At 46.9% G+C, this 21,579-nt stretch overlaps 1 protein-coding gene across 2 annotated transcripts in view; it reads left to right on the top strand.

The window, feature by feature from the left end:
- Positions 1–14,727: 14,727 nt before the first annotated feature.
- EMC2 (ER membrane protein complex subunit 2) overlaps positions 14,728–21,579 on the top strand; it is a 104,437-nt gene continuing 97,585 nt past the window's right edge. Inside the window, exon 1 of one of the 2 annotated variants that reach the window (XM_044295037.1) lies at positions 14,728–14,836. The gene's annotated coding sequence lies outside the window, so the exon portion shown is untranslated. The remainder of the gene's footprint in view (positions 14,837–21,579) is intronic. The other variant, XM_044295036.1, reaches the window with a different exon arrangement.

Below are 21,579 nucleotides of genomic sequence, written 5' to 3'. Positions count from 1 at the left end.
GTGTAATATACAGGACCATACATGGGGTGCAGTGTAATATACAGGACTATACATGGGGTGCAGTGTAATATACAGGACTATACATGGGGTGCAGTGTAATATACAGGACTATACATGGGGTGCAGTGTAATAAACAGGACTATACATGGGGTGCAGTGTAATACACAGGACTATACATGGGGTGCAGTATAATATACAGGACTATACATGGGGTGCAGTGTAATATACAGGACTATACATGGGGGCAGTGTAATATACAGGACTATACATTAGGTGCAGTGTAATATACAGGACTATACATGGGGGGCAGTGTAATATACAGGACTATACATGGGGGGCAGTGTAATACACAGGACTATACACGGGGTGCAGTATAATATACAGGACTATACATGGGGTGCAGTTTAATATACAGGACTATACATGGGGCAGTGTAATATACAGGACTATACATTAGGTGCAGTGTAATATACAGGACTGTACATGGGGTGCAGTATAATATACAGGACTATACATTAGGTGCAGTGTAATATACAGGACTATACATGGGGGGCAGTGTAATATACAGGACTAAACATTAGGTGCAGTGTAATATACAGGACTATACATGGGGGGCAGTGTAATATACAGGACTAAACATTAGGTGCAGTGTAATATACAGGACTATACATGGGGGGCAGTGTAATATACAGGACTATACATTAGGTGCAGTGTAATATACAGGACTATACATGAGGGGCAGTATAATATCCAGGACTATACATGGGGGGCAGTGTAATACACAGGACTATACATGGGGTGCAGTATAATATACAGGACTATACATGGGGGGCAGTGTAATATACAGGACTATACATTAGATGCAGTGTAATATACAGGACTATACATGGGGTGCAGTATAATATACAGGACTATACATGGGGTGCAGTATAATATACAGGACTATACATGGGGTGCAGTGTAATATACAGGACAATACATGGGGTGCAGTGTAATATACAGGACTATACATGGGGTGCAGTATAATATACAGGACTATACATGGTGTACAGTATAATATACAGGACTATACATGGGGTGCAGTGTAATATACAGGACAATACATGGGGTGCAGTGTAATATACAGGACTATACATGGGGTGCAGTGTAATATACAGGACTATACATGGGGTGCAGTGTAATATACAGGACAATACATGGGGTGCAGTGTAATATACAGTACTATACATGGGGTGCAGTGTAATATACAGGACTATACATGGGGTGCAGTGTAATATACAGGACTATACATGGGGTGCAGTGTAATATACAGGACTATACATGGGGTGCAGTATAATATACAGGACTATACATGGGGGCAGTGTAATATACAGGACTATACATTAGATGCAGTGTAATATACAGGACTATACATGGGGTGCAGTATAATATACAGGACTATACATGGGGTGTAGTGTAATATACAGGACTATACATGGGGTGCAGTGTAATATACAGGACTGTAGATGGGATGCAGTATAATATACAGGACTATACATGGGGTGCAGTGTAATATACAGGACTATACATGGGGTGCAGTGTAATGTACAGGACTATACATGGGGTTCAGTGTAATATACAGGACTATACATGGGGTGCAGTGTAATATACAGGACTATACATGGGGTGCAGTGTAATATACAGGACTATACATGGGGTGCAGTGTAATATACAGGACTATACATGGGGTGCAGTATAATATACAGGACTATACATGGGGTGCAGTGTAATATACAGGACTATACATGGGGTGCAGTGTAATATACAGGACTATACATGGGGTGTAGTGTAATATACAGGACTATACATGGGGGCAGTGTAATATACAGGACTAAACATGAGGTGCAGTCAGGGGCGTAGCTATAGGGGGTGCAGAGTTAGCAGTCGCTACCGGGCCCAGGAGCCTGAGGGGGCCCAAAGACCCTTGTGCTGCAGTATAGCAAATGCATACTGGTCAAGTTGCCGGCTGGAGGGAAGGGGTTAGGTCAGGAATTTGGCATGGTGGGGAGGGAGGTGCCGTTTCAATTTTTGCCTCAGGCAGCATGAAGGCTATGTGCTTCCCTGCCCCTGGCCACAAAGCTCTGAGGGAAGGGGGGCCCAAGCTGAACTCTTGCACCGGGGCCCATGAGCCTTTAGCTACGCCCCTGGCTGGGGCAGTATGTGAGTGCACGGTGGGCTGATGGGGGTAGTAGTCGTACTCACGGTTTTGCAGCTCCTTGGGTCGGCGTGCAGTGATTAGGAAGACAGCACTAAATCCTCCAGGGCACTCTCTATTGCAAAGAACACAAGCCAGATGGAAGTTGAGGTACCCTTGATGGTAATGGGTATACTTAGGGTGCTTTGGTGGCTGGGCCCCTGTGTTGTTCATGATGCCAGCACCGTAAGGTGCAATTAGGAGATAGAGTTGAGTGATGAGAGAAGCAATAGTTGAACCCAACAGGAACTTTACTTGTAAATTGTAGTCTTGCAATAAGTATCAACTGTGATAAGGTGGTCAGTGCGGGAAGGTGTGTATATCCCACTCAGATACCTCAGCTGGGTGGGATAGCTAAAATCCAGGATGCAATAGTCTCAGCAGCATGTAGGTTGCTGAGACAAGGTTGTTTTTGGTATATTCTGGGCTGGATTTTAGTTGGATTGGCAGATAGGAACGGAAGTGGGATCTTCCAATCCACCCCCTTCCAGGAAGGGTGTTCCCTTGGCCCAGAGTGGATCGCAGGTGAGGTCTGCGATAATCAGACTGGGATAAAGCACCTCTCAGGGTGTCAGTTAGGGGAGAGTGTGTTATCCGGGAACAGAGACCTGCAGAGTTTTGTAGTGGTCTCAGCTGGGTAGGCTGAGGGACCACGAGGCTAAATGACAGCCTGTAATTTGGGAGACGCAGTGATGCCTGCGGCACAAGGGTCACAAGGCCAGAGTCGGGAGGACAGCTAGACCACAATCCCCCAACAGCCTGGTGAACTGTTTGACTGGGAAAGCCGGGCCTGATGCCAGGTATGAATTGGCACCTGTAATTGAGTCCGTGCTTCAGTTACTGTGTTTAGGTAGAGCCCAGAGGGGCAGGCTTTTATTTTGTATTGTTTATGTTTGGGCTGGTGAAAATAAATGGTCATTTGAACTTTAATCCTGGTGTCCGTGAACAAATCTGTGATTGTGACCCCCTGAAAGAAGGCGATCCCTTACACATCCAATAGCAGCACTTTGTCATAAATACAGATGGTAAAGCTGTAAATCCCCATAACAGGCTCAGTGAGGAGGTGTATGTAGGTTTCCAGCTCAACTGTATAGGAGTGATGATCTTACTTGTACTTGGTTCCTGATCTTGCTCTGGTTACTCAGCCTTTCAATAATTGTTTGGATCCTCTGTAAGTTCTCTTCTCCAGTTCAGCAATATTCAGTACTTCAGTGATTTAGCAACCCAAGGGTGGTCTCCCTCACGGCAGGCAAACTCTATACTCCATTCTTTGAAAAGGTTGCACAAGATACAGCAATTATGCTCTTAATCCCTGGAAGGGGTATTACAGTAAAGGATCAATAAGTCCTAGTCTTGGACTACAAAGGTTGCATTAGTATGGTCCCCTGGGCTAGGCCCAGGAGAACAGAGACAAGTCTGTCTCCTCTCCTCCTAACTCCTCACTCCTAATCTCCTAAAAACTTCCTGCGGCTGACCTATATAAAAGGCGTTACAGAGACCTCTAGTGTTGGATGTATGTAATGCATTCACCAGCCTGAAATAGTAATTTAGCAGCTGTGACAAAGGAAATGCATAAAATGGCATGACATGACATATATCAATTTGGAGTGTTCCCATCCAACTAGAGTGGGACACTACACATGCGCCACTATTACCTACATACACTCATTATTGTACCGCTCTCCAGCCCGTTGGTGAACAATCTTCCTTCTGTAACAGCCAAGTATTTTACACTTGAGCTGATGGCACTGCTGGACATCCTCCGATTTCAAAGGGAAGCAAGCATGATGTGTCTTTCATCTGCTGCATTAAGCATTAAGCTCCCTTAACAGTGACCTCCACAGTACCCGCCCCTTTAACAGTGACTTCCACAGTGCCCGCCACTTTAACAGAGACCTCCATATTGCCCACCCCTTTAACAGTGATCTCCACAGTGCCCGCCCCTTTAACAGTGACCTTTACAGTATCTGCCTCTTTAACAGTGATCTCCACAGTACCTCCCCCTTTAACAGTGACCTCCACAGTGCCCGCACCTTTAAAATTTACCACCCCTTTAACAGTGACCTTCACAGTGCCTGCCCCTTTAACATTGACCACCCATTTAACAGTGACCTTCATAGTGGCTGCCCATTTGACAGTGACCTTCACAGTGCCCGCCCCTTTAACAGTGACTTCGACAGTGCTCGCCCCTTTAACAGTGACCTACACAGTTCCTGCCCCTTTAACATTGACCACCCCTTTAACAGTGACCTTCATAGTGGCCGCCCCTTTAACAATGACCTCCACAGTACCTGCCCCTTTAACAATGACTTTCACAGTGCCGCCCCTTTAACAGTGACCTCAGCAGTGCCCGCCTCTTTAACAGTGACTTCCACAGTGCCCGCCCCTTTAACAGTGACCTCCACATTGCCTGTCACTTTAAGAGTGACCGCCCCTTTAACTGCGACCTCCACAGTACCTGCCCCTTTATCAGTGACCTCCACAGTGCCCACCCCTTTAACAGTGAACTCCACAGCGCCCGTCCATTTAATAGTGGCCCCTGCCCCCATGCATGTAGCAGTGTAGTTGTGCCATCATACATCATGTGACTGAATATTTAAGGACCTGCGAACCGCTAAAACCTGTGATCAGTTGTTATGGCAACCTGGAGTAGGACCTGCGAGCTTCTATTGGCTAATAAGGGACATGTGACCGTGTAAATGGCAGTTTGGATTTAAGTGAAAGGCTTGCTGGCTTTTACTGGCTAATGCAGGTCATTTTTTGGGAATATCTCAGGAACGGTAAGTCCTAGAGACCTTAGACCTGGTCTAAAACCTTCCCGGACACCTGATGTAACTGTGTGCCAAATTTGGTGAGGATTGGTCCAGTCGTTTAGTCGCACATAAAGAACGTCCAGACAGAGAGAAACTCATTTTTATATATATAAGAGACTAGCAGAAGGACCCGACTTTGCACGGGTATATTTCATTTTATGTTTCCGTGTGTCGTAAAAAGATATCAACAGTTTCTCCCATAACCGTGACCTCTACAGTGCCCGCCCCTTTAACTGTGACTTTCACTGTGACCGCCCCTTTAACTGTGACTTTCACAGTGGCCGCCCCTTTAACTGTGACTTTCACAGTGACCACCCCATTAACAGTGACTTTCACAGTGACCGCCCCTTTAACTGTGACTTTCACTGTGACCACCCCTTTAACTGTGACTTTCACTGTGACTGCCCCTTTAACTTTCACTGTCACCGCCCCTTTAACTGTCACTTTCACTGTGACCGCCCCATTAAGCAGTAAAGAAATATGGCTGGGTTGTTATGGAAACCTGGAGTAAAACTGTGTTTATGGCAGTGGGGATTTGAAGAGAAAGAATTGCAGGCTTGTATTTGGGGGGGGGGGCTCATTTTTTGGGAATATCTCAGGAACGGTACGTCCTAGAGAGCTGAGACCCAGTCTAAAACCTTCCCGGACACCTGATGTACCTGTGTGCCAAATTTGGTGAAGATCGGTCCAGTCGTTTGGTCGCGCATAAAGAACGTCTAGACAGACAGAAACATATACAGTCATGTGAAAAAATTAGGACACCCTTTGAAAGCATGTGGTTTTTTGTAACATTTTTAATAAAAGGTTATTTCATCTCCGTTTCAACAATACAGAGAGATTAAAGTAATCCGACTAAACAAAGAAAACTGAAGAAAAGTCTTTTCAAGATCTTCTGTAAATGTCATTCTACAAAAATGCCTATTCTAACTGAGGAAAAAGATAGGACACCCTTGCCCCTAATAGCGAGTGTTACCTCCTTTGGCTAAAATAACTGCAGTGAGACGGTTCTTGTAGCCATCTACCAGTCTTCGACATCGGTCTGAGGAAATTTTACCCCACTCCTCAATGCAGAACTTTTTCAGCTGTGAGATGTTTGAGGGGTTTCTTGCACGTACAGCCCTTTTCAAGTCACCCCACAGCATCTCAATGGGATTCAAATCTGGACTTTGACTTGGCCATTCCAGGACTCTCCATTTCTTCTTTTTCAGCCAATCTTTGGTTGATTTACTAGTATGTTTTGGGTCATTGTCATGTTGCATGGTCCAGTTCCGCTTCAGCTTTAATTTTCTAACTGATGGTCTCACATGTTCTTCAAGCACCTTCTGATACACAGTAGAATTCATCGTGGATTCTATGATGGTGAGCTGACCAGGTCCTGCTGCAGCAAAGCAGCCCCAAACCATGACACTTCCACCTCCATGCTTCACAGTTGGTATGAGGTTCTTTTCTTGGAATGCTGTGTTTGGTTTACGCCAAACATGTCCTCTGCTGTTGTGTCCAAATAATTCAATTTTGGACTCATCTGTCCAAAGAACATTATTCCAGAAGTCCTGGTCTTTGTCAAGTTTATCTCTGGCAAATGTCAGTCTGGCCTCGATGTTTCTCTTGGAAAGCAAAGGTTTCCTCCTTGCACACCTCCCATGCAAGTTAAACTTGTACAGTCTCTTTCTGATTGTAGAGGCATGTACTTCTACATCAACAGTAGCCAGAGCCTGCTGTAGTTCTCGAGATGACACTTTAGGGTTTTTGGAGACCTCTTTTAGCATCTTGCGGTCTGCTCTTGGGGTGAACTTGCTGGGGCGACCAGTCCTGGGCATGTTGGCAGTTGTTTTGAAAGCCCTCCACTTGTAGACTATCTTCCGGACAGTGGAATGGCTGATTTCAAAATCTTTTGAGATCTTTTTAAATCCCTTCCCAGACTCATAGGCTGCTACAATCTTTTTTCTGAAGTCCTCTGACAGCTCTTTTGCTCTCACCATGGTGCTCACTCTCACTTCAACAGTCAGGAGCACACCAAACTAAATGTCTGAGGTTTAAATAGGGCAAGCCTCATTCAAAATGCAGAGTAACGATCTACTAATTATGTGCACCTGGTGTGATATACCTGTGTGAGATCTGAGCCAATTTAAGAGGGAATACATGTGAGGGTGTCCTATCTTTTTCCTCAGTTAGAATAGGCATTTTTGTAGAATGACATTTACAGAAGATCTTGAAAAGACTTTTCTTCAGTTTTCTTTGTTTAGTCGGATTACTTTAATCTCTCTGTATTGTTGAAACGGAGATGAAATAACCTTTTATTAAAAATGTTACAAAAAACCACATGCTTTCAAAGGGTGTCCTAATTTTTTCACATGACTGTATATATGAGATTGATTTTTAACAAAGTTGAAATAACAAGCCGTATGCAAGGGTCATAGAAGACAAATACAGGTGAATGTCTTCAAATTACATTGCACCGTAAAAACCAAAAAATATAAAATGAAACATAGTGTCTCTCCATGTCTATAGTTATGCCATTGTTTTGCGAGTATCCCACGGCTGCCAACATTTCACGAATTTGGTCGTTGTATTCCGCTGAAGAGCAACTGAATACTCCAGGGATCTGACCTCCTGCATCCGTGCATATAGGTCCGACCCAGTCAGGGGTGTTGCGCTTTTGCAATGGAGGGCAATCAGACATTTAGCTGCTGTTAGTATATGAGACCACTGTGTCTATGGTCCTCAACGTGGTCAGGGTTAATGGTGTCCTCAATGCTGAGAAATACAAGCATGAGACAACCTCTTTCAGACAATTACAGTAGGTACTGACATTTTGGTGCCTGCTGTATGAACCCCGCGATAACACATATGGATATGGAGATTATATGGTAATTTTGCAGCAGTTCATAGAAATTGCTCTTTGTATTGGCTTTCTATGAAGAAGTTATGGCAAACCTCGAATAAATAAAACTAATATTTATGCCTGAACACATGTTTGGATCATGCAGCACATAAGATCTGATGGCGATTGTTCCAGCAAAGTCAATAAACAATGGCTATATTCATACACATTGTGGACATCAAGACAGAACTCTGGCAAGGTAGCCAACTACATAAAGATTAGAAATACAATAAAAGGTTAGAAGTACATTTACAGTAAACAGTAACATATGCTATAGACGTGGCTGGCGAGATGCTTCTCCTATGTTGGGGGAGTTCTTATAGGCCTTCGTATGCATATGGAGACGATCATGGAGGTGAACATGCTGGATGTGGAGGTCCTGGGCTGGTGTGGTTACACGTGGTCTGCGCTTGTGAGGCCGGTTGGATGTACTGCCAAATTCTCTGAAACGTCTTTGGAGACGGCTTATTGTAGAGAAATGAACATTCATTGCACAGACAACAGCTCTGGTAGATATTCCTGCAGTCAGCATGCCAATTGAAAGCCTCAAACATTACGACATCTGTGGCATTGTGCTCCGTGATCAAACTGCACATTTCAGAGTGGCAGTCTAAGGCACACCTGTGCAATATTCATGCTGTCTAATCAGCACCTTGATATGCCACACCTGTGAGGTGGGATGGATTATCTCGGCAAAGGAGAAGTGATCACTAACACAGATTCAGACGGATTTGTGAACAATATTTGAGAGTAATGGGTCTTTTGTGTATGTAGAAAATGTTTCAGATCTTTGAGTTCAGCTCATGCAAAATGGGAGCAAAACAGAAAGTGTTTGTTTATATTTTTGTTCACTGTATATTACTCTGATTCTGCAGTAAACAGAAATACCCCATATGTGGTAGTAAACTGCTGTTGGGGCATGTGGCAGTGGTCAGAAGGAAAGGAGCGCCATATGGTTTTTGGAGGCAGATTTTGCTAGAATAGTTTTTGGGCACCATTTTGGATTTGAAGAGACCCTAACGTACCCCTACAGTGGAAACCCTCAAAAAGTGACCCCATTTTGGAAACTACACCCTTCAAAGAATATATTAAGGGGGTACTGAACACTTTGAGCCCCTAAGCGTTTTACGGAATTTGAAAACACTTGACTTCCAATAAAATGTTGCTCTAGCCCCAAATTTTTCATTTTCCAAGGGGCAACAGGAGAAAAAGCACCCAAAATGTATTACCCATTTTCTCCTGAATACAGCAACACCCCATATGTGGTGGTAAACTGCTGTGGGGGCACATGGCAAGATTCAGAAGGGAAGGAGCGCCATATGGCTTTTGCAGTGCAGATTTTGATGGATTGGTATATAGGCGCCATTGGTTTATATCTTATGAGTGATTGTCTTATGTGGGGGCTCATTTTTTGCGGGATGAGGTGACATTTTCATTGATACCATTTTAGCGTACTGTAGGAAGGTGCAAGGGTCCGTTGATGACAGAAGGTATGTGTCACTGAGGTTCCTGGCCTCGGTTAAGTAAGAGCCGGTATTTTCAGGTGTCAGCGTCAGCTAATGCTGATTGACACTTTGCTATTTTAGTATGGCTGCATAGCTGATCCAGGACGGCTCTTACTGGGAGTAGTCAAAGTGATGGGTGGGTGACTACTCCCCACGTTCAAGGCTGGGTCTTAACTGGCCTATAAAAAACCCAGCCAGCAGTGTCAGCTATGAGTGATTACCTCTCTCTGACAGAGGAGCTCCCACAATCGCTGGTGTGGGAACTGAGCCCTGTGCTGGAATTAAAAGCTGAGACCTGTGTATTGGGAGAGCAGGCCACCTAAAGCCTGCAATTTGACTGCTGGAGGCAGAACCGCCAACAAGGTGACTTTTTTTGTTATGCATGAACTTTCTACTTGGTGTGAACAAACACCAACCTTGCAAAGAGTGTTTTTTGTTTGACCTTATGTGTGAATAAACATGGACTTTTGAATTACGAACTTGTACTTTGCCTCTGTACTGCACCCGCTTATCCCAACTACCAGAGCGAATCCCCACAGTACATAACACTTTTTGATCGCTTGGTATTACACTGTTTGAGAGGCAAGGTGAAAAAAAAGGCTGTTTAGGTGTAGTTTAAAATAAAATAAAAATCAGTATCACCTGAGAGGGCATAAAATGTGATATTTTTATAGAGCAGGTTGTTACGGACGCGGCAATACACAATATGTCTATTATTTTTATTTTTGTTAAGTTTTACACAGTAATGTATTTTTAAACAGAATGAAATCTTGTTTTTGTGTTGCCAATTTCTGACTGCCCTATTTTTTTTAATTTTTTGCAGGCTGAGATGGCGGTTTGATTGGTACCATTTTGGGGTACATAAGACTTTTTATCGCTTGGTATTACACTTTTTGTTAGGTAAGGTTCCCAAAAAATGGCTGTTTTGGCACTTTTTTTTTTTTTACCTCATTCACCTAACAGGCTGGAACATGGGATATTTTTATAGAGCCAGTTGATACAGATGCAGCAATACCTAATATGTATACTTTTTTTTTCTTCCTATTTAAAAAAAAAAAGTATTACTTAATTATGGGAAAAGGACGCTTTATTTGTTTTACTTTAAACTTTTCCTTTTTTTTATTTTGCAAAACTTTATTTTAACTTTTTTTTACAACTTTTGGGGGTCTGATCCCCTGTACAATGGATTACAATACATCTGTATTGTAATGCATTGGCTGTAAGTTTATTACACACTGTAATACACTTACAGCATTCCTGCCTGTGAGATCCAGGGGGCTGGATCTCACAGGCTAACAGGGAAGGCAGCCACGATGCCTACGGAAAGCATCGGGCTGCCGTCCCAGCCATCGGGTCCCAGTCACAGCAGCACGGGGACCTGATGGGGACAGGGAGGGAGCTCCCTTCCTCCACACACCCCGCGCTCAGCGCTGACTGCGGCATAGTGAGGGTTAATGCGCCGGCATCAGTGTTTTCACCGATGCCGGCGCATACAGCAAGGGTCTGGCTAACGGAAACAGCCGGTCCCCTGCAGCTGAGCTGCGCCCACCCGATCAGCGTGCCGTAGTACTACGGCGCTGGTAGGGAAGTCACTTATCGCAGCTCTGTACTATTACGGTGCTGGTCAGGAAGGGGTTAATGAGCTGCTGCTACCTACTGCTCTCCCTTGCTTCCTGCTCGTTAGAGCTGACAGACATCACATCACAAACAGGAGGCACAGGAGATAGACTATGTGACATAGAAATATACTGAGCTTTTGCAGTGTGCTTAAGGGGACAGCAGTACAGTACATTACTGGTGTACCACTTGGAACCCAACCCGAGTTCAGGAAAGGTTTTTAACAGTAGAAATTAATTTTTGAAGTTATTACCCGATGTCTGAGCCAATACATTCTAATACTGTACGGAGTACTCGCTCCGTACAGTATTCAAACAAAGTTTTATACGAATCGACTTCGGATGTTTCATCCGAAGTCGATTTGCTCATCCCTAGTGTACACCTTTAAGGGCAATTTTTTACTATTGCATTGTACTCATTTGGAGATAAACATTTTTTTCAATTGGTCTTCATTAAAAATGTTGAGCCCCTTTCTCTGTACAGCCTTGAGATTCTCTAGTAGCATGGTCTGTACTTTTACTGTTTCCCGTCAGGCAGCTCAGCTGATGGCTCCTTATCTCCGATCTTATATACACTCATTAATAGCTCAGTTCTTATCTTACTGATCAGAATGTGGCTTAAATAAGTGACCTTTTATTAATTTAAAGATAAGGGTTATTAGATGAGCAGCACAAAATGAAAGTATGATTCACGCAGCTAGACAAACCCTTTGGGACAGAACTGCTCAAGACCAATTGAAAAAATTATTATTTTTTTACCCCAAAATGAGTAAAATGCAATCATAATAAAATGCCCCCGAAGGTATACATAGACTTTAAGGTGATCAATGTCAGAACGATGGGGGTCTGACCCATGGCCACCCCAGCAGTGTGCACATCAGCCGCTGGCAGCGGAGTTGGAGGCACAGAGTCATCCACTGTTGAGTGGCTGTGCTGGATTACTGCAGCTCAGCTCCCAAGTGCCGGATGTCAGACCCCCACCTGATATTGATCACTTATGCCAACAATAAGAAGAAGACAAGATGGCAGACAACTAAAACAGTCAATAATCTTTTAATAATGCTGGAGTGCTTCTTTAAATTGGTTGCCTAGATCCCTAATAGGGCACATGGATATCATAGAAGGGTGTTCTCCAGGGGTGCACCACCAATGAGGCCAGGTGAGACAATCGCCTTAGGCAGCACCAGGTAGGGGCAATAGAGGGGCAGCCGAAGGGCCATGGGCTGAAGGGAAGGTGTTAGGGAATTGGCATTGGGGAAGAGGGGTGCCTATTCAGTTTTCGCCTCATGCGGCAAAAAAGGCTAGGTGCATCCCTGGTGTTCCCTGCTCAGATACCCCCTTTATAAAGGTATATTCACACATTGAAGTTCATCTGTGATTTAGATGCTGTTCACACATGCACCCTGTAAACACACGCAGATGAAAACAGGTGGGTCTTGTTCCTGATTTTAAAAGAGGCCTTTCATGGGATTTTTTTTTTAACCTACTACCATAAGACGTAGTCCGCCTGCTGCAGATGCTAAACCTTTTTATTTTTTTTCATGCCCCTCTTTGTTATCTGGCGCCACATATGCTGTCCAATCGTAGCGGAGCGCTGATGTTTTCCTTCTGCGCCCTCTGCACTTTGATTGACAGGCTCAGATGTGATGACGTTTTCACTGCTTGGCCCTGTCAAAGTGCAGAGGGCGCAGCAGTTGCAGAGAGAGCTGAGCCTCTAGGTGTAAGTAGGGTTGCCAACCGGCTGGTATCTCACCAGCCAAGCCGGTAATTTAGGGCCCCTGCTGGTAATTTTTTTTCTACTGGCAATAAAAATTTATAGTATTTTCCTATATGGACTGTTACTAATAAGGGCTTCCACTGTGGAGCGCACATTAGTACAGCCTTTAACTCCCGCTCCTCACCCACATGCTCCGATGCTCTCTCTTTCATTTACAATAATATTATTGGGGGGCAATATTAATACTGGGAGCCACATTATGACATAGCGACTTAACACCCCATTTTAAGCCATGCCCCCACACCCTTTGGGATGTGGCTTAACTTGGCTGGTATTTTTTTGTTGGGAAAAGTGGCAACGCCCCCGTTGCTCCTAGAGGCTCATTTACATATAATAAAACATCATTTTTCTCAGCAATGCGGGCACATATGGACATGGGACCAACACAGATGCCTTCAGCTGCCAAGCGCACATGTAACAGGTCAGCCAGTGTCATAGGTACAAAACTGCTGACAGATGCCCTTTAACAAACAGGATTGGAAGAACCTCTGTTTCTGGCCATTTAACCCCTTTGGGGGCTGTTCACATCTCATTTTTGCTGCACGTCAAGCGGATATGTTTAGACATATTGTAAAAATACACATACAAACGCAATTTTGTGGTTATTTGCCTTTTTTTTCTTATAAGTTTAATGGATGTTTCAATACATTTGTGTCCGTTTTTTGCTTAAACCCTTGTTTTTTTAAATAAACATTTAAAGTGTATCAAAGGAAGTATCTGGATAAAAACAGATATGTTTAACGTATGGAAATCTATTGTTTTACGTTTCTATTCCCCTCCCAATCACTGCAACGGAAAAAAATATATATATACGTTTCTATCCAAAATTTTACAGGACACAAAAGCGCGGTATGCTAAGTTATTCAGTCCTGAAAAAATGCAATTATGGTCTATGGGTCTGTCAGGCCGCACGTTTCAATGCTTTTCTTTTTTTGGTTTACAAGCGTATCAGCTTGACTTGGCAAAAACAAGCCCCTTAGATGCTGTCAATAGGGACCATGGCACCTAAATGGTTTATAGAGGGAGCAGCACCCCCGGCAATGTAATGGGTTTCCATGGCAACCTTTTATGTCCTGGTTTATGGTTAGGTCCTGGCATGTAAGTGATCAAATGATTGTAGTGTCAAATTCTTAGTGGGGGCTAAAAAAAATAATAAAAAATATCTGTATCTTCTTTACTAAACACATTTTAGGTTGCACAATTGAGATTCTCTAGTAGCATGATCTGTATTTTTACTGTTTCCTCTCTGATCTTATATACATTTATTAAAAGCAACATAACAAAAATAGCATCCAAGTTACAACTTCACTTTGTGGGGTGAAGCTACAGCCCCTTTCTCTGTACAGCCTTGAGATTCTCCAGGCCAAGCTACAGCACCAACATAACATAAATAAAAGAAATAAACTCCTGCCCGCCTGGGAGCTGCCTAGACAGTCGTTTCTACCTCAGGCTTTCTGACCCTGACTGACATTCTGATGCCTCTTTTATTCCCCAGTAATGAGCCACACCTGGGATCGCCTAAGGGCCCATTTAGAGGAAAGTAAGGGCTTCGTGTCCATGCTGCGGACCGCAAATAGCGTTCTACAATACACGGGCACCGGCCGCCAGAACTCAGTGGTGCAGGTGCAAACCAAATCGACTAGAATGGGCCCTCAATTCACTCAACGCTAATATCTATTATCTCACATATCTGTTATCTATCGATCTATTATAAATCTATCATCTGTCTCATATCTATAATATCTATCTCTCTCTCCTATCTATTACTCTCCTCTCTTCCACACACTTTATACTGGATATGGTCTTAGAGCTCAGGATCCACCATATAACACTATCGTTTCCATGACAACGCAACCCTGCACACAAGCCCCGCCCACTCCCGCAGTGGTGACGCAGCACGCACAGTACGTGCCGTCGTACCCGAGACTACGACCCAGTGACGTCAGACGTCCTGTCCCGGCTTCATCTTCCACCAATCATCCCCCATCCGGCTTGCAGTAAGTACAGACAGGTAATAATAATGGATGCCCTTCTGTACTGTATACGTCGGCTCTGTGGCGGTGTGCGCAGTCACAGGTACCGGCCCGGGTGTGTGTAACCGCCGGTGTGTTTCTAGGTGTCACCGGCATTTGTTATGTCACACAGCGGGCCTCGCGTGTAGCGAGCAGTGCGGACAGGATTCAGGGAGCTGCGTGAGCACGTGACAGAATATCTGCGGACAGTCACGTGACACAGCTGTGTGTGGTCCCACTACGAATTAGATGCTTTGTTTTGTAGCAGCCAATTAGAATCTAGCTTACATTTTTATAAGAAGTGAGGGGGTTGGTTGCTCTGAGCAAGGAAGACTTACAGCTGGTGGCATATTAGAAGGCAGTTGCCCACCGCAACCAATCGAATTCCAGCTCTCATGTGTCACCTGCCCCTATGAACATGGAAGGTGCAATCTGATTGCATTAGGGCAAAACTGATCCGTTTTGGACCGCTTGTGGGAGCCCTGAACGGATCTCAGAAACCAAAATGGCAGTGTGAAAGTAGACTGAGGCGTACCAATACACCTTAGGGTACTTTCACACTAGCATTCGGGGCTCCGCTTGTGAGTTCCGTTTGAAGGCTCTCACAAGCGGCACCGAACGGATCCGTACAGCCCTAATGCATTCGGCGTGGAGGCGGATCCGCTCAGAATGCATCAGTCTGGCACCGTCTGTCCTCCGCTCAGCTCAGCAGGCGGACACCCGAACGCTCAGCCTGGCCGCGCGGAGGCAAACAGATCCGTCTAGACTTACAATGTAAGTCAATGGGGACGGATCCGTTTGAAGGGGACACAATATGGCTCAATTTCAAACGGATCCGTCCCCCATTGACTTTCAATGTAAAGTCTGGACGGATCCGTCTGAGGCAACTTTCACACTTAGAATTTTTTCTAAACTATAATGCAGACGGATCCGTTCTGAACGGATCCCATCGTCTGCATTATAGGAGCGGATCAGTCTGTGCAGACACCAGACGGATCCGCTCTGAGCGCAAGTGTGAAAGTAGCCTCAGACTTTTCCCTGCCATTCATCAGCGCAGCGATGCCGCCTCCCTAAAACAACCAATAACAAAGCTTACAGTAAGGAGCTTGTGATTGGTCAGTTTGAGCGGCTGCCGGCGCTTATGGCACACCGCTCTGAAGTGAGGAAGGAGGCGCACAATCCTCACTGGCGGCGGGGTAAGTGGCCTTGCTGTGAAATTTATTGGGGGTTCCGGATCTGAGCGCCTTGTTTTTCTCTCTAATGATGAGTCTGAAGCGCTCAGCCAAGAGCTGTCTGTTCTCCCTGCTGAGTGCGGTACTGAGGGCGGCCTCAATAGAAGGTCTAGGGGACCGTCTTCACTACTGCGCTCAGTGGTGGAGCGCTTCAGACTCTTGCTTATAGAAGTCCAGCCAACAGGAGACCAGCAGCACCAACCTCAGACAGCGAGGACACGGGAGGGAGACCCTCAGGGCAGGTCCTTCTATTGTCCCATAGCCAGAAAAATAGGAACAGTTTATAGATGCAGCACCCTGTGATGTGCCTGTGTACCCGGTGCGGGGCCCAGCACAAGCCCCCTGGCTGATACACCGATGTCACAGCATGACTGACTTGCAGGTACCCCTCTTCTCATTGCCAATGCTAATCCTGGAGATAGCAGGTGGGGGGGAGAGAAGAGAGGAGGCTGCATGAGGGGTAGGGTCGGGTTCACACAGACAGTAGTGGCCAAGGAAAAGCATCACTGCCCCACTATATACTGTACACTATTAAACTGCACTATGGTCCAGGACACATCACACTATATACTGCATACTGTATCACTATGTACACTATAACAGTGTATACAGTACATTATCACACTACATCCCACTATGTACACTACATACAGTACATTATCACACTGTGCTACCCTAAGCCTACCACCCAGACCCTGCAGAGCTCTCTGTGCCACCCTAAGCCTACATAGCCTCATACTGTGCCTACCTGACCCTGCAGAGCTCTCTGCCACCCTAAGCCTACATAGCCTCATACTGTGCCTACCTGACCCTGCAGAGCTCTCTCTGCCACCCTAAGCCTACATAGCCTCATACTGTGCCTACCTGACCCTGCAATGCTCTCTGTGCCACCCTAAGCCTACATAGCCTCATGCTGTGCCAACCTGACCCTGCAATGCTATCTGTGCCACCCTAAGCCTACATAGCCTCATACTGTGCCTACCTGACCCTGCAATGCTCTCGGTGCCACCCTAAGCCTACATAGCCTCATACTGTGCCAACCTGACCCTGCAATGCTCTCTGTGCCACCCTAAGCCTACATAGCCTCATACTGTGCCTACCTGACCCTGCAATGCTCTCTGTGCCACCCTAAGCCTACATAGCCTCATACTGTGCCTACCTGACCCTGCAGAGCTCTCTGTGCCACCCTAAGCCTACATAGCCTCATACTGTGCCTACCTGACCCTGCAGAGCTCTCTCTGCCACCCTAAGCCTACATAGCCTCATACTGTGCCTACCTGACCCTGCAATGCTCTCTGTGCCACCCTAAGCCTACATAGCCTCATACTGTGCCAACCTGACCCTGCAATACTCTGTGCCACCCCTAAGCCTACATAGCCTCATACTGTGCCTACCTGACCCTGCAATGCTCTCTGTGCCACTCTAAGCCTACATAGCCTCATACTGTGCCAACCTGACCCTGCAATGCTCTCTGTGCCACCCTAAGCCTACATAGCCTCATACTGTGCCTACCTGACCCTGCAGAGCTCTCTGTGCCACCCTAAGCCTACATAGCCTCATACTGTGCCTACCTGACCCTGCAGAGCTCTCTCTGCCACCCTAAGCCTACATAGCCTCATACTGTGCCTACCTGACCCTGCAATGCTCTCTGTGCCACCCTAAGCCTACATAGCCTCATACTGTGCCAACCTGACCCTGCAATACTCTGTGCCACCCCTAAGCCTACATAGCCTCATACTGTGCCTACCTGACCCTGCAAAGTTCTCTGTGCCACCCTAAGCCTACATAGCCTCATACTGTGCCAACCTGACCCTGCAATGCTCTCTGTGCCACCCTAAGCCTACATAGCCTCATACTGTGCCTACCTGACCCTGCAATGCTCTCTGTGCCACCCTAAGCCTACATAGCCTCATACTGTGCCTACCTGACCCTGCAATGCTCTCTGTGCCACCCTAAGCCTACATAGCCTCATACTGTGCCAACCTGACCCTGCAATACTCTGTGCCACCCTAAGCCTACATAGCCTCATACTGTGCCTACCTGACCCTGCAATGCTCTCTGTGCCACCCTAAGCCTACATAGCCTCATACTGTGCCTACCTGACCCTGCAGAGCTCTCTGTGCCACCCTAAGCCTACATAGCCTCATACTGTGCCTACCTGACCCTGCAGAGCTCTCTCTGCCACCCTAAGCCTACATAGCCTCATACTGTGCCTACCTGACCCTGCAATGCTCTCTGTGCCACCCTAAGCCTACATAGCCTCATTCTGTGCCAACCTGACCCTGCAATACTCTGTGCCACCCCTAAGCCTACATAGCCTCATACTGTGCCTACCTGACCCTGCAAAGTTCTCTGTGCCACCCTAAGCCTACATAGCCTCATACTGTGCCAACCTGACCCTGCAGAGCTCTCTCTGCCACCCTAAGCCTACATAGCCTCATACTGTGCCTACCTGACCCTGCAGAGCTCTCTCTGCCACCCTAAGCCTACATAGCCTCATACTGTGCCTACCTGACCCTGCAATGCTCTCTGTGCCACCCTAAGCCTACATAGCCTCATACTGTGCCAACCTGACCCTGCAATACTCTGTGCCACCCCTAAGCCTACATAGCCTCATACTGTGCCTACCTGACCCTGCAAAGTTCTCTGTGCCACCCTAAGCCTACATAGCCTCATACTGTGCCAACCTGACCCTGCAATGCTCTCTGTGCCACCCTAAGCCTACATAGCCTCATACTGTGCCTACCTGACCCTGCAGAGCTCTCTCTGCCACCCTAAGCCTACATAGCCTCATACTGTGCCTACCTGACCCTGCAATGCTCTCTGTGCCACCCTAAGCCTACATAGCCTCATACTGTGCCAACCTGACCCTGCAATACTCTGTGCCACCCCTAAGCCTACATAGCCTCATACTGTGCCTACCTGACCCTGCAAAGTTCTCTGTGCCACCCTAAGCCTACATAGCCTCATACTGTGCCAACCTGACCCTGCAATGCTCTCTGTGCCACCCTAAGCCTACATAGCCTCATACTGTGCCTACCTGACCCTGCAATGCTCTCTGTGCCACCCTAAGCCTACATAGCCTCATACTGTGCCTACCTGACCCTGCAATGCTCTCTGTGCCACCCTAAGCCTACATAGCCTCATACTGTGCCAACCTGACCCTGCAATACTCTGTGCCACCCTAAGCCTACATAGCCTCATACTGTGCCTACCTGACCCTGCAATGCTCTCTGTGCCACCCTAAGCCTACATAGCCTCATACTGTGCCAACCTGACCCTGCAATACTCTGTGCCACCCCTAAGCCTACATAGCCTCATACTGTGCCTACCTGACCCTGCAAAGTTCTCTGTGCCACCCTAAGCCTACATAGCCTCATACTGTGCCAACCTGACCCTGCAATGCTCTCTGTGCCACCCTAAGCCTACATAGCCTCATACTGTGCCTACCTGACCCTGCAATGCTCTCTGTGCCACCCTAAGCCTACATAGCCTCATACTGTGCCTACCTGACCCTGCAATGCTCTCTGTGCCACCCTAAGCCTACATAGCCTCATACTGTGCCAACCTGACCCTGCAATACTCTGTGCCACCCTAAGCCTACATAGCCTCATACTGTGCCTACCTGACCCTGCAATGCTCTCTGTGCCACCCTAAGCCTACATAGCCTCATACTGTGCCTACCTGACCCTGCAGAGCTCTCTGTGCCACCCTAAGCCTACATAGCCTCATACTGTGCCTACCTGACCCTGCAGAGCTCTCTCTGCCACCCTAAGCCTACATAGCCTCATACTGTGCCTACCTGACCCTGCAATGCTCTCTGTGCCACCCTAAGCCTACATAGCCTCATACTGTGCCAACCTGACCCTGCAATACTCTGTGCCACCCCTAAGCCTACATAGCCTCATACTGTGCCTACCTGACCCTGCAAAGTTCTCTGTGCCACCCTAAGCCTACATAGCCTCATACTGTGCCAACCTGACCCTGCAGAGCTCTCTGTGCCACCCTAAGCCTACATAGCCTCATACTGTGCCTACCTGACCCTGCAGAGCTCTCTCTGCCACCCTAAGCCTACATAGCCTCATACTGTGCCTACCTGACCCTGCAATGCTCTCTGTGCCACCCTAAGCCTACATAGCCTCATACTGTGCCAACCTGACCCTGCAATACTCTGTGCCACCCCTAAGCCTACATAGCCTCATACTGTGCCTACCTGACCCTGCAAAGTTCTCTGTGCCACCCTAAGCCTACATAGCCTCATACTGTGCCTACCTGACCCTGCAAAGTTCTCTGTGCCACCCTAAGCCTACATAGCCTCATACTGTGCCTACCTGACCCTGCAGAGCTCTCTCTGCCACCCTAAGCCTACATAGCCTCATACTGTGCCTACCTGACCCTGCAATGCTCTCTGTGCCACCCTAAGCCTACATAGCCTCATACTGTGCCAACCTGACCCTGAAATACTCTGTGCCACCCCTAAGCCTACATAGCCTCATACTGTGCCTACCTGACCCTGCAAAGTTCTCTGTGCCACCCTAAGCCTACATAGCCTCATACTGTGCCAACCTGACCCTGCAATGCTCTCTGTGCCACCCTAAGCCTACATAGCCTCATACTGTGCCTACCTGACCCTGCAATGCTCTCTGTGCCACCCTAAGCCTACATAGCCTCATACTGTGCCTACCTGACCCTGCAATGCTCTCTGTGCCACCCTAAGCCTACATAGCCTCATACTGTGCCAACCTGACCCTGCAATACTCTGTGCCACCCTAAGCCTACATAGCCTCATACTGTGCCTACCTGACCCTGCAATGCTCTCTGTGCCACCCTAAGCCTACATAGCCTCATACTGTGCCTACCTGACCCTGCAGAGCTCTCTGTGCCACCCTAAGCCTACATAGCCTCATACTGTGCCTACCTGACCCTGCAGAGCTCTCTCTGCCACCCTAAGCCTACATAGCCTCATACTGTGCCTACCTGACCCTGCAATGCTCTCTGTGCCACCCTAAGCCTACATAGCCTCATACTGTGCCAACCTGACCCTGCAATACTCTGTGCCACCCCTAAGCCTACATAGCCTCATACTGTGCCTACCTGACCCTGCAATGCTCTCTGTGCCACCCTAAGCCTACATAGCCTCATACTGTGCCAACCTGACCCTGCAATGCTCTCTGTGCCACCCTAAGCCTACATAGCCTCATACTGTGCCTACCTGACCCTGCAGAGCTCTCTGTGCCACCCTAAGCCTACATAGCCTCATACTGTGCCTACCTGACCCTGCAGAGCTCTCTCTGCCACCCTAAGCCTACATAGCCTCATACTGTGCCTACCTGACCCTGCAATGCTCTCTGTGCCACCCTAAGCCTACATAGCCTCATACTGTGCCAACCTGACCCTGCAATACTCTGTGCCACCCCTAAGCCTACATAGCCTCATACTGTGCCTACCTGACCCTGCAAAGTTCTCTGTGCCACCCTAAGCCTACATAGCCTCATACTGTGCCAACCTGA

Source organism: Bufo gargarizans, chromosome 5, assembly GCF_014858855.1.
Source record: "Bufo gargarizans isolate SCDJY-AF-19 chromosome 5, ASM1485885v1, whole genome shotgun sequence".
NCBI classification, from domain to species: Eukaryota; Metazoa; Chordata; class Amphibia; order Anura; family Bufonidae; genus Bufo; species Bufo gargarizans.
The sequence above is the reverse complement of the archived record's forward strand: the minus strand, read 5'-3'. Positions and strand labels throughout refer to the sequence as shown.